The following is a 13,107-nucleotide window of genomic DNA, read 5'->3' as shown; positions in this document are numbered from 1 at the left end:
CACAACCCCTCTGGGCAGCCTGTGCTCAGTCACCTGTACAGTACAGAATTGCCTCCTGATGTTCAGAGGGAACCTCCTGTGTTCCAGCTGGTGCCCATTCCTCTTGTCTTGTCACTGGGCTCCACTGAAAAGAGCTTGGCTCTCACCTCTAGGCACCCTCCCTTTGGGTAATTACAGACATCGATGAGATCCCCCTAGGCCTTCCCTTCTCCAGGCTGAACAGTCCCAGCTCTCACTGCCTCTCATATCTGAGGTGCTCCATCCCTTTATCATCTTCGTGGCCCTTTGCTGGGCTCTCCCCAGTATGTCCGTGTATCTCCTGTACTGGGGAGCTGGACTCAGCACTCCAAGTGTGGCCTCACCAGTGCTGAGCATAGAGAGGGGAAGGACCTCCTTGCTCAACCTGTTGGCAATGCTTTGCCTAACGCAGTCAGGATTCCAATTCTTTGCCACAAGTGCACACTGCTGACTCGCACTCAATGTGTCACCCACCAGGACCACCAGGTCCTTTTCTGCAGAGCTGCTTTCCAGCTGCGTGGCCCCCAGAATATCCTGGTGCCTGCAGTTGTTCCTCCCCAGGCACAGGACCTGGCACTTCCCCTTGTTCCCAGTCATTCCCGTATTTAAATTTTGGATGTGGGACAGTTCCTGGCTACTGTCCGTAATGCAGCAGAAGCTGAAATCCCCTGGACATGCACCCCTGTCAGAATACAAACTACCTCCAGTCCTAACTCCCATGTTAGCTACATCCACCTCCAAGAACTACCTGCAGCATCAGCATCCCCTAATTTAGTTTGGTACACACCAAATTGTCAGGCTACGCTTTGGGAAGTTAACCCCTTACTGTATCAAACTCTCACCACTGCCAGAGCTGAGGGATAAAAATCCATTAGAGAAGGTGACATGGGAGGGCAAGGAAAAATCAAGTTTGCAGTGTGTGCCTTCAGCACCCTTCTGCTTTTAGGCTGAAACACCAGCTGCAGGGAGAGGAAGCAGTACTGCACTTCTCCCTGCCACAGAAACCTCGCTCTTTAAAGAACAATTGACTTAAAAGAAATGAATTTTTTGCAAGAGCTTGCTCCTACCTGCATGAAATCATCCTGATAGAGACACACACCAGGGGTGCCAGAGTACTAATAAATCCAGGTACCTAGTTGTTTAAAAAGGTATTAATCTTTCAGTTCTGGTCATTTACCCACAACTATCTTCACACTTATTTTTTCTGAATTCATTCTTTCTAAGTGTCAGCTACAGAATAACTGCAGGGTGTATGGATTTTATTAAATGATGAAAACTAACATTTCAGAGTTACACCTCAGAAAACTGATTATCTATTGTCAGATAGCTTAAACATAGAAATTAGTTTTTGTTGTTACTGTTGTTTTTTAATTTATTTCTATTAGTCTAGACTCCAGTGAAAGGAAGCCTTTCCTGTTTAAAGCTGTTACTGTTTCTTAATCATCAATGTAATTAAATATACGAGCTCAAAATTAATATAGAAAAGAGCAGAGCAGAGCATGCAGCTTTCTCTGTGGAACACAGCAGCTGCAAAGCCTTGGAAGTTCTTGTTCCTATGGTATCACAGCACTGCAAAATATAATTTCTGCCCTGTTCAGAAAAACAAATGAAAACAAGTTTTCGGAAAATGTTAGTACCTGTATATCCTGAATAAAATATTATTGGTTGCTGATTAAAACTGACAACTCCTGATAATTTTACCACTGTCCAATGGCAGTAATTCCCACAGCTGGGAGAAGCAAAGTGACAAAAATCAACCAAGTGTTTCCAGATTCCCAGACAGCCAAGCATGAGATCCACACCTGCAGGGCTGTTGTGCTCCAGGGTGACTCTACCCAGCTCTTTGGGCCACCTCACTCCTGCATCGAGCCACATCCTGCACTGCTGGATGGCTCCAGCACTTCCAGGCCCTGCGCTGCACGGATGGCAATGAAACCCAAAGTCACCTCCCCAGGACCTGCCCTACCCAGCATCTCTGACAGTGCTGGAAACCAGGTGGCCAGGCAGCTCTAGTGAGGCTGCCCTCCTTTGTTGGTTGACCAGACAAGAGTTTGGGGGTCCCATCACATGTCTCACAGCCTGGACCTCTCCTGTCAGCCCACCCTAGCTGTCTCTAACTGAACCTGCTGATGTTAACGTGCCTGTCAAGAACAAACTGCACCACGTTCCATGCACACACTGTGCCTGAATGCTGAAAAAATGGTAAAGGCATAAATGCTGAATTGGCTGCCTGCTTTGCGGAGTAAATAATTTAGCTAATTTCTGTATAATAACTATCTCTCTTTTTTGGGGGGAAATCAATGCTCTGCTTCCAGGCTAGTTTGCTTTCTCCAGCACTTCTCTGTAAACAAAACTGCTCATGAAGATGCTAACAGAGTCACCTGAAAAAACAACATCCATCAGTTCATGCTAACTGGTTACAGCCTATACCATAACTTACTCATGTAACCAGATACAGACATCACGTTTTTCCGCACATATTATTTGACTGTTAACTCTAATCAGCTCCTGGTGTTTGCGGCTCAGAAATGAGATGGACATGTTAAATAAAATTAAAGGAGGAGTCACAAGTGAGAAAGGGCTGCAGGGTTCACTCACACATTAAAATACACAGCTGATGCTGCAATGTAAATCCAGAGTATGAAGTGATATCTTAAGAATGGAAAGAAAAATTAATTCTTGCTTTCACTTCAGCCAATAAAATTGACTGGAGCCATAATTTAAAAGATTTGACAGGCAGCCAACCAAGACACCCTGGAAAACTGAACTGCTGTACCATACCTCTACATAATTAGCACAGAAATGTTTTCCAATACATTGGTAAATTTCATGTCCTTAATTGACAGAATATTTTTTTCCAAATTGTCTAAACTTGCAACACTAAGATGTGCTTATATAAACGCATCTCATTTGACTACCAAGGACATAGCTACAAGAAGAGATAAAACAAGAAGGAATGAAAATCACATCAAAAAGTCAAACTGCATGAATAGATAACACTTTAAGTGCAGATTCATTATAGGAGGTCTATAGGCAACCATTTACCTCAGGTCCATATGCATAATGTCACATGCCACTACTCCCTTGTGTGATGAATTAATCCCCGCAGAAAAGCTCTGTGACAAGTCACATCACAAGAGTCATGAAATGGAGGTCACTGTACCAGCCAACAAATGACACATTAAAAAAGGAAAAAAAAAAAAAAAAAAGCTGCAAATGTTCTTTTTACTTTCCACTTAACTATCAACGTGAGGGATTTATTTTACTAATCTGTGGCTGGCAGTGTCAGGGCTACTTGGAGCTGCAGAGGCAGAGAGAAATATCCAATTTTCAAACCCCCTCCAGCTACATCAAGGTAAGAAAGAAGAGCACTTCTGTCACTTCTGAGCTGATTACGGCAACACAGCCTACATTAGGCCAATACTATTTTCTGGCTTCCTCCTGTAACTAGGACAGACAATTAAGATGGCCAAGATAGTACTAAACATACCTTTCTATGGCATGCTTGTTTGTAGTTTATTTTGCCTGTCCCATTACAACGTTACATCCCTACGTGAGCAGCATGACGAGGAGGGCTTGCCCAAATCTGGGCATATTCAGACTGTTTAAGCATTAGGTCGCTGTTCAGGGGAAGTGTTTTTTCTTACAGAAACGTGATAAAAATGAGGCAACAGTTTGACAGTACCTCAAAGTGTGAGGCAGAATACACAGATCCAGTTTGGCCTTTATCTATTTTCCTCTTCTTTTTCCTTAGGCAAGCAAATCTATAAAGCCTCTCATCTAATGCGTTAGATTAATAAATGATGAAGCTACAAACAGCAATGCCCCAACCTTCCATGATGTGGGCTCAATTATTTTGCATTTAACAAGAATAAAGGAAAATGAAATTAATTTAATCTCTGTAATTGCCAAAATAAATGACACAATCTTGCCTATTATAACAGATAAAAACAATACATTTACATTTACCAAATCACTGTACGAAATGTATTTTTTACTCTGAACAGTTTTTTTTTTTTTTTTGTGTGTGTGTGTGTGTGATGTATTAATTACCACCCTTGGAAATGTATCTGCCAAATGCTGCAGCAGAAGTCATGGGGACTTTTGTCCACAACAAGGCTCTGGATCAGTGCTACTTTTAAACTAAGCTCAATGACAGCATTTCAAAGGAAAGAAAAATTACATTTAGGAATGTGCTTGATGAATATTCCTGATTAAAGCAGTGTGGAGCTATGGGTTTTCTCATGGTATGCATGCTCTAATAGTCTGAACACTGGTCCACACACTCTACTAGAAGGAAAAGTAGCAATTATTTATTAAGAAGAAACTTTTGCAGGCTGTGTAATTTGCTAGGATGCCACCCTCAAAACCGAGCAAGTTCCTCCCGCCTCTCCCTTATTTTCCAGTCTCTTAAAACAATGTCCCTGGGTGGCAGTGAGCAGCAGCATGGTGCAGGCACCAGTGCTCCTACACAGCCCTCATTCCCAAATCTGTGCCACTCTCCATGTCTCTTCCTAAATCCTGGATGTCTGACCTCCTCAAACCAGGGTCCTTAATTCATATTAATTCTCCTCACCATGGTACAATGCATTTCTCTGTGCATGGTAGATGCGTTTCTCTGCGTACCCTTTCTGCCTTGTGAGTTACTGCAGGTGAGTAACAAGGATGCTAAGTGTCATCCCAGGTAACATTCTGCACAGCCCTGCCCCCCTGTCCTTTCATACATCTCTTGAAATAGCCCGCCTGAAGCAACCTAGGACTTGCTTTGCCATTTTTGGCGGCCGTACCCTAGTGGTGGCTCACAGCCATGTGACAACAAGCATATCCAGGTCTTTCTCTTCTTCAGTCACTTCCAAATGATGAGCCTCTAATCCCTTTGGCTTCAGCTGTAAAATTCCCATTGATTGATAATGGATTTTCCACTGATGTAGAATCAGGCACTTTGACTACACCACTACGAATTAACAGAAGAGAGCTCTGTTAATCCTTTATAAGCAAGCTTAATCTTTTGGTTTATAGAAGAAGGAGTGAAGGCCTCCTTTTCTCCAGTATCAGGCAGAACGTGACTATTTCAATTTTTTTTTTCTTGTTTTATTTGACTGAAACCAGTATTTTTTTGGAAGACACAAATTCAGATAACACCACAGATGCACACTTCTGCCAGGCGAAAATGGAAGTGTTTGAGCTATGACTCCTGCCTGAAGCTGAAAGCTGGAATCAGCACTCTGGGAGTTGTGTTTACTCCATGGAATGTGCTGTCATACTGAAACAGCAGACTGACAAAGCCTTTACAGCATTCACCTTTCAATTAAACAAGACTAATATCTGAAACTTCACATTAAAATAGCTGTAAGATTTGTTAGGGTTCTCTTAATTATGTGATTTGAACATTTCCTGTACATTAGCACTAGGTTAGGGCTATTAAACTGCAAGCAAATATTAGCACCATTAAAGACTGCTACAGACCTTGGCTAATAACTCTAAAGCCATCAAGTCATCAGAAAGATGAACTTACATTAAGACACTTTTTCCATTAAAACGAGATTTTGTTAGATCAAATCAAATACACTTTATTAGATCTGTGGGTAGCAGAAAGGCTTTCATTTTTCACAAGAAAGGAAATTCATCATTATGCTTCTATGTCTGGTAAACAAGAGTTCAATCACACAAACCCTTACTCCACTGAGAAACCACTGCTCACAAAGCAAAGACTTGCTCCACTGCAGTCAACAGTCTGAGCAAGGATACTTAACAGCAGTAAAATCTTGAAAGATCAAGCCCAAATATCACAGTTATAATTGGTAATGCACATCAAATAGCCCTTAATTTGATGTCCTATCCTGCTGGGCACTAGATGCAAACATTTCATTGATTTGATAATTCATCATAAGCACTGCTCCTATGATAGGATGAAAAGAAGTGTTAAATACAACAGCTAAGTGGTTCCTCTAAAACACTGAAATGCCACATTTCTCCACAGGACAATAAAATGTTTATCTGTTGTCATGCATTTCATTTCCCCTGTTTAGGTGGGTGACCTTTTGAAAGGAGCACTGGAGGCTGATGTACACCTTCATTAAAGCAGTGCCTCTTTCTTCCCCTGCGTCTACAAGAACAATGAGCATGGGAGGGATGAGGTGAGCAATCCAAGGAGTAATGAAGAGATTTTGTTTCAGAGGGTTATCAATTATTTATGAGTAAATCCCCAGATGAACACATCCAAAGCTGAACAGTTTTTAATACATTTCACTTCTGTACACATGGCACAAAGCAACCAGACACGAGCTAAATTGGATGTCTGACTACTCGTGGTGTCAAATGGTGAGCTGAATCTGGACATCAGTAAATCACTGATATGTTTTTAAAGTACAAGAGTCTGCTAGATTCAAAGCTATTTCACAACATTCCTCCAACTCAAAGAAATCATTCTTTATATTACCTCCTACTCATCAACATCTCAGCAAAGAAAAAGGTCATCCTGAAAAATTTCTGTAATTATGCTAGCATAGTTGTCTAAACAGTCTAATTTTCAAAATCTTATAAACATCACCCAGCTTTCAATGAAATCTTATTCCACAATTGAATGAAATAGAGCTGATTTTCTTCTGTTCAGAAAGAAAACACCAAGCTATGGTCTTTTTCTCCAAAAGAGGGTTTTTTTTCAAAACAAAACACTTTCCTTTACATTTTTTAATTGCATTTTTTAAACAGAAGATCCAAAGACTTGTTTTGTGATATGGAAAATACAAATGTTACATGGTGGTCTTCCTCGTGAAGCAAGGACAATGGAACCAAATGTTTAAATTTGCTAAGCATGCTTTCCACAGTAAGCAAATAATCTATTTTAAAATGATGTGATTGAAAACAGTCATGTTGGAAGTCTGGAAATGAAAATCAAACCCTCTGTCACACCTTCAGATTGTTCTTGAACTGTTCTTTTCAAAACCTCTTTCTTGCAAGTTCCAACCAACATGGTACTGCCAACATCATCGACACTGCTGCTCGTACCTCAATGGGTGTCACTGTGAGTGTCAAGGTGGCTCTGACGCCACATTTACTGAGTTATTGAGAGCAGCTCAGAAGAGAAGGACCTGAGGGTGTTGGTTGACAAGAAACTCAGCATGAGCTGGCAATGTGCACTTGCAGCCCAGAAAGCCAACCGCATCCTGGGCTGCATCAAAAGAAATGTAGCCTGCAGAGTGAGGGAGGTGATTGCCCCCGCTGCTCTGCTCTTGTCAGGCTCCACCTGGAGTGCTGTGTTCAGCTCTGGGGCTCCCAGCACAAGAAGGACATGGACCAGTTAGAGCAAGTCCAGGGGAGGACCACAAAGATGCTCAGAGGGCTGGAGCACATCTCCTATGCAGACAGGCTGAGGGAGTTGTGCTTACGCAGCCTGAAGTAAAGGCTCCGGGCAGACCTTACAGTGGCCTTCCAGTACCTAAAGGGGGACTACAGGAAAGCTGGGGAGAGACTCTTTGTCAGCAGGCGTAGTGACAGGACAAGGGGAAGTGGATTTAAACTAAAAGAGGGGAGATTTACCATTAGATATATGAAAGAAATTTATCTCCCATAGGGTGGTGAGGCACTGGAACAAATTGCCCAGAGAAGCTGTGGATGCCCCATCCCTGGAGGTGTTCAAGGCCAGGCTGGATGGGGCTTTGAGCAAACTGGTCTCATGGGAGGTGTTCCTGCCCATGACAGGGGGTTGGAATCAAAAGGTCATAAAGGTCCCTTCCAACCCATATGATACTGTGATTCAGCTACTTCATGAAGCGAGGCTTCAGGCACAGCCAGGACATGCCCTGCAAAACAAGCCTCCCCAGCACATCAGCATAACTCCAAGCCCCTGCTTGCCACCTGCAGCTGCCTCGCAGGAGGCCACGTAGACGCCATGTTGAGGGGATGGATGACAGTTGTTCCCTGAGGGGATATTGCCCTGTGGCACAGCTGGACAGCTGCTGAGGGGGAGGTATTTAGGAACTCTGCTGGTTCCTCCAGCTAGCGAACGGTCATCTGCAAGCTGCCTTCCAAAGGGACAAGTCCAGGGACAGGCTCATCAAAAAAAACACGTTTGAGAACAAGCATTTTCTGCCTTTTTCATAGAACTTCAGGAGAAGAGCTGGGTCTCCCACATGCTCTCTGCCCCCTCCCATTTAGGCCAGCACTCCCCTCAGCACCTCCATGACTCCAGGAATAAATTCTACTCCTGTCTTATTCTGGCTAGACTAAACCGCTCCAGTATCACAAAGAAAGCCACTTAGAAATCCATTTTAGATTTGTTTGCAGTACTTTAAGGGGTTTGTTATGTATTTGGATGAAAGGAGCACATTAAGTACATCTATATTTACCTCATTACAGTGTGGCTCTTTAAGTTAGATGAAAAGATTTACTCTGGCCAAGCTAGTTTGTTTATTGACATCAGCTAAGATATGTTTTCAAAGGCTCACCCTCATCATGTTTACATGAAAGCAGACAGATTTTTTAAAGCATTGTACCACATTCTGAGAACTGGAAAATGACAAAAAAAAAAAAAAAAAAAAAAAAAACCAACACAAAAAAAAACCACCTTTTGCGAGAACTACAAAATCAATGATCAGCACAGGAACATTTCTACCATTTCCAATTATTTGTAACAGAGTTAAAAAAAAAAAAAAAGACCAAAAAAAGACAAAAAAAAAAAATCCCATCTGAACAATTCCTTCTTACCCTGCAGACTTATCAACAGCCACAAACTGTAAGAGGATGATCAATCACCACGCACCTAGCTTAGATAATGGTGACTTCCATGCTTCTTTCCCTGGAACACCGAAAGTTAGAAGTTAACCACATCTGAAGCACAAGACTTTAAGCAAATGTAGTCTCCCAAGTATCTAAATTTCTAATCTGTACTTAAACAAGAACAATTAAAGGTTTTTCACAGGTTGCACTGAAGAAGAGCTCTTGGTTACTGCCAGCAAAGCATTCGGAAACACAGCACAAACAATACATTAACCACTGACCAAGCCCAGCTGTACAAGTCATGCTTATCTCCAACAGGACCCAAAACATGACTTTGTACTCACACGCCTTTAATATTGAAATTTTATCCTTGAGTTATGTAAATATTTAAATGGCATTTATGGACAGTATCTTTCCTCATGAGTTGATACTTTCCCACGGAAGACTTCCAGAGCAATTAACAATGCTGATCTTTATCCTCCACACTGACTGTTCATTCATCCTTTCTAAAACGAATACTGCTTACATACGACCCAAGAGGGCTGTAACAAGGCAGTATTTATCTGCCCTAATAATCTACCATCACTGTTTTAATTAAACCTTGGTTATACCACACACACGAAGTGAGGAAACGCCTCCTGTCATTCATTTTCACCTGACAGCCTGGCTGCTTGGTGCCCTTTTGCAGGGGATCCCCCACCACCTTCTCCCATGCTCCCAGAATTCCCAAACTGCAGTGCTGAATCAGGCTCCTTCCCATAGAGGGACATGCTGCTTGTCAGATTTGACTGATGCTGCTGGCTTCGGTGCCACAGTTTGCTTAAGTAACTGTGGAGACAGTGTTGTAAAATAAAATGTTTTCCCACTGAAGACAAGAAGGGTGAAACTACAGAGGGGTTTGCTGCTTCTGCCCTCGAAGAAGCCGCTGAGCAGCTGGGGGTTCCTGCTGACCCTGGTCCATGAGCAGTCTGCACAATGAAGCGGTGCCTGCCTGGCACACAGGGGTTCCTCACACAGGGATGAGGCAAGCAGGATGTAGCATGTACCCTGAGAGACCTGCAGGGAAGCCCTGGAGCACATTCAGAGCATGAGAGATACCAGGATGGAGATGGAGGAACAGCAACTAAGTGGGTCTTAACTTCAGTAAATTTGCACCTGAACATTCAGACTTAAGCCTTCAGGCTTAAGCTTCCTGCCACATGCAGCGGGTTTCTACAGGACATCCACAAGTCCTCACGAACATGCAGTGGATTCAAAGTCTAGAGTTTACTACCGGCAGTACTACAGAAATGAATGTGAACTGCTTGCCCTTTCCATGTTTTAGTCAGCATAAGCCATATCTGATGATACAAACGCTCAGAAATGTGCGTTTTGCCTGAGGAAGAAGCCATCCCAAACCTCCTCCCTCACCAGAAGAGACATTTGTGGCATCGTTATACACGATATACAGACTGCAACGGATAGCAAAGACAGCTCCTGCATCCTTGGGATGCAAACACCCTAATTTACAAAGGAGTTACCCCAGCAGAGCCGTGGCTGGGCAGAGAGGTGCTGGGGCCAAGCTACTGGCACCGCAGCAAAGCGCTCCCACCCAGGTCACGACACCTGCTGGGTTCAAAACACCCGGAAGCAGCAGCATCCCAACAGCATCATGCTGTTTTGAATGATTTATTGTTTCAATTAAACGTTAAACAATGTCTTCCAGTCTACTTGGTCTATTAATCTTATTCTTGCATTGTATTTTGCAGTTACAAATGATACAGCACTGGAACTACTGTGAAAAAGCCCCTGCGTTTTCCACCTCCGTCCCCACTGGAAGGAGAAGGACTGTGTGAGTCCTGCTCCAGCCACTGAACTCACCAGCACTTCACCATCAGCATCAATGAGCTGATAAACGGATTTAACTCCTTTGTCTGTCAATGAAGTCAGCACTGCCCCAGGAAAGCGTTCGTTAACTAAATGCCACTGCACAGCCAGCAAGGAAAACTCAATGCATTTCTTGTGGATTCCTCAGCATAGTGCTTCTTAAAATATAAATTACTTCTAGATTATCAAGCATTTCTTATTTAGGACTTGAAGTCCAGTTGCCACTTTCTAATCAATGTAACTTTAATAGTAGGATAGATTTAGAGAGTGTGTTATCTAGTAGTAGTAGTCATTTGCATACAATACATGATCTAAAGGCAGATTCAAGTGCCTGGCAATGAGGTTTTTGAGGAGTGCTGTGTCTTAAAATGCAATAGATTACCTCCTTTGTTCCTCATTAAGTGACATTTCATAAAAGGAACTTAATAAGAGATAGATGAGCTCGTCGAGTGTCACATCCCACAACCTTTACTCATATAAGCAATGTGCTGCCTTCAGATCAGCTTCTCATTCAAAAGTTGCAGATCCTCATTGCTGACCTGAATATTGATTTTATGTTAATAAAATCCTGTGTTGAAATACTGGTTAAAGATAGAACTGCTCTTGTACTTCAGGCCTGCAAGATGCCACGCATATTGTACTCGCTATTTTATTTTGACAAGAGCAAAAGCCTCTCACCCCTTACATGAGTTGGGCTACAGGCTGCAGAATTTGGCCCTTGTTAAATAAACTCACAGCTGAATAAATCACTTTTCCAGCAAGGGGAGGCACTTTTGCTATAACGAAGCTGTACCCCTCACACACAGGTATGTTTATCAGGATAAAATTCTTAAAGACGTAAAATCTGAAACCCTGCAGTTTCTGCTTCTGTATCATCTAAAGGAAACAAACACAATAACAAAGTACTTCCATTTACATACGAGGTATCTTAAGCAGAGCTTGTTTTTGCAAATTCTCTTAATAGACATGACTCCAATCATAATTTACCTGCAACACAGACTTTCAACAGGACAAAGTAAGACTTGCTTCTGGTTTCACACAGCACGCTTATTTTTTGAAGTTTCATTTAATAAAATGAGAACTCTGGATAAAAGTTAATCGAGCCTGTCTGACAGGAAGGCGAAAAATCTCTTCTGCCAGAATTTTCTCTCTGCTCTCTCTCACTGTCACTCTTTCCCTGCGTTTGCTGCTTAATGGCTCAGTATTATTTCAAAGCCCGCTCCTTTTACAAACGCAATCAACTCAAGCATTCAGCACCACAGATGATATATGACTCTGCTTAAACCCAAATCTCGGCGGGGCAGATTAGAAAGAAAGGTTAAAGAGCTCTATCACTCAGAGCGTTATAGTTCAGGCACCTACGAATCACTGCGGCGCTCTGTTCAGCTAATTGGGGCCATTAGCGCATGGCACACCGGGGCAGCCCAACTTTCGGCAGCGAGCTCCTTTTGCCCCTCGCGTCTCCAAAAGCGGCCCCAGCTTTACCCCGGTCGTCTCCTCCTGTGTTTCCAGAGGTCCCAAGCGGAGGAGCGGAGCCGGAGGGCTCTGTCACCCGACCCAAAACCCAGCCGAGCGAAGCCCGCAAGCGCCGCGCATCCCGGCGGCCGGGCACCCGCACAACGCCGTGCCCGCAGCTGCGGGGCCGCATCCTGCGGGAACTCGCCCCCAAATGGCCGCCGAGCCCGGACAGGGGAGGGGGGCAGCCTCCCCGAGCCCCCCACACCTCCCCGAGCCCCCCGCAGCCCCTCGCAGCCCCCCGCAGCCCCGACTCACCGGGAGGCGCCGGCCCCGCGGATGCCGCCTGCAGCCCGCGGAGCGCTGCCCGCAGGGGCCGGGCAGCGGCGACGGAGGAGGAGCAGCAGCAAGTTGCGGCGCGGTGCTCTCCCCTCCCTCCTTCTTCTCCTCCTCCTCCTCCTCCTCCTCCTCCTCCTCCTCCTCCGCCCGCCGGGAGGGTCGGGGGGGGCCGGAGCGCGGCCCGCGGAGAGTGCGCATGTCCCCGCGGTGGGCAGCCTGGAAGGGAGGGAGAGGAGGAATTTTATTTTTCTTGTTCTTTATCATCATTGTTTTTATTATGGTGATGGTTATTTGGCCTTTCCGCTCCGCGAGCGTGGCTGGGAAGGACAGGTGTTAGGACAAAAAGGACCTCCGGGGAGGTCCTGGGGGGGTGTTTAATGTAGGAAGAAGGTGTTGAAGTGGAAGGGATCGCCGCGTTTTTCATCGCGCAGAGAAGTGCAAGGACCGAGTGCAGGGCGCTCTGAGAGCAACGGCAGGAAAGGCTGCAAGGGCAGAACGCTTTAACTTAGATCTCGGGGGAAGTTTTAGGGAAATTGCACAATTACTATACGTTTCCACCCACATGCGGGGACTGACCTAACACCCAGTGAGTTTCTTACTTCCCGAGGACAAGTTCAAAGCCCCCCTATTCCATCCTGCAGTAATACGTATGTGACATGCGGCTGGCTCAAGGTCTGAGCCTGCATCTGCATTTGATGCTTGCCAAGCAAG

At 44.4% G+C, this 13,107-nt stretch overlaps 1 protein-coding gene across 6 annotated transcripts in view; it reads right to left on the bottom strand.

Moving 5' to 3' along the window:
* Positions 1 to 12,532, bottom strand: part of PAG1 (phosphoprotein membrane anchor with glycosphingolipid microdomains 1) — a 108,573-nt gene extending 96,041 nt beyond the window's left edge. For 2 of the 6 annotated variants that reach the window (XM_072034496.1, XM_072034500.1), the window contains exons 1-2: positions 12,376 to 12,530; positions 8,725 to 8,815 (exon numbers count right to left, since the gene is read on the bottom strand). The gene's annotated coding sequence lies outside the window, so the exon portion shown is untranslated. Of the gene's footprint in view, positions 1 to 8,724; positions 8,816 to 12,375 lie in introns of all 6 variants that reach the window. The other 4 variants (XM_072034495.1, XM_072034499.1, XM_072034494.1 and 1 more) reach the window with 2 other exon arrangements.
* Between the last annotated feature and the right edge of the window lie 575 nt (positions 12,533 to 13,107).

The sequence above is a fragment of the Anas platyrhynchos genome, chromosome 2 (genome assembly GCF_047663525.1).
Source record: "Anas platyrhynchos isolate ZD024472 breed Pekin duck chromosome 2, IASCAAS_PekinDuck_T2T, whole genome shotgun sequence".
Taxonomy (NCBI): domain Eukaryota; kingdom Metazoa; phylum Chordata; class Aves; order Anseriformes; family Anatidae; genus Anas; species Anas platyrhynchos.
The sequence above is the reverse complement of the archived record's forward strand: the minus strand, read 5'-3'. Positions and strand labels throughout refer to the sequence as shown.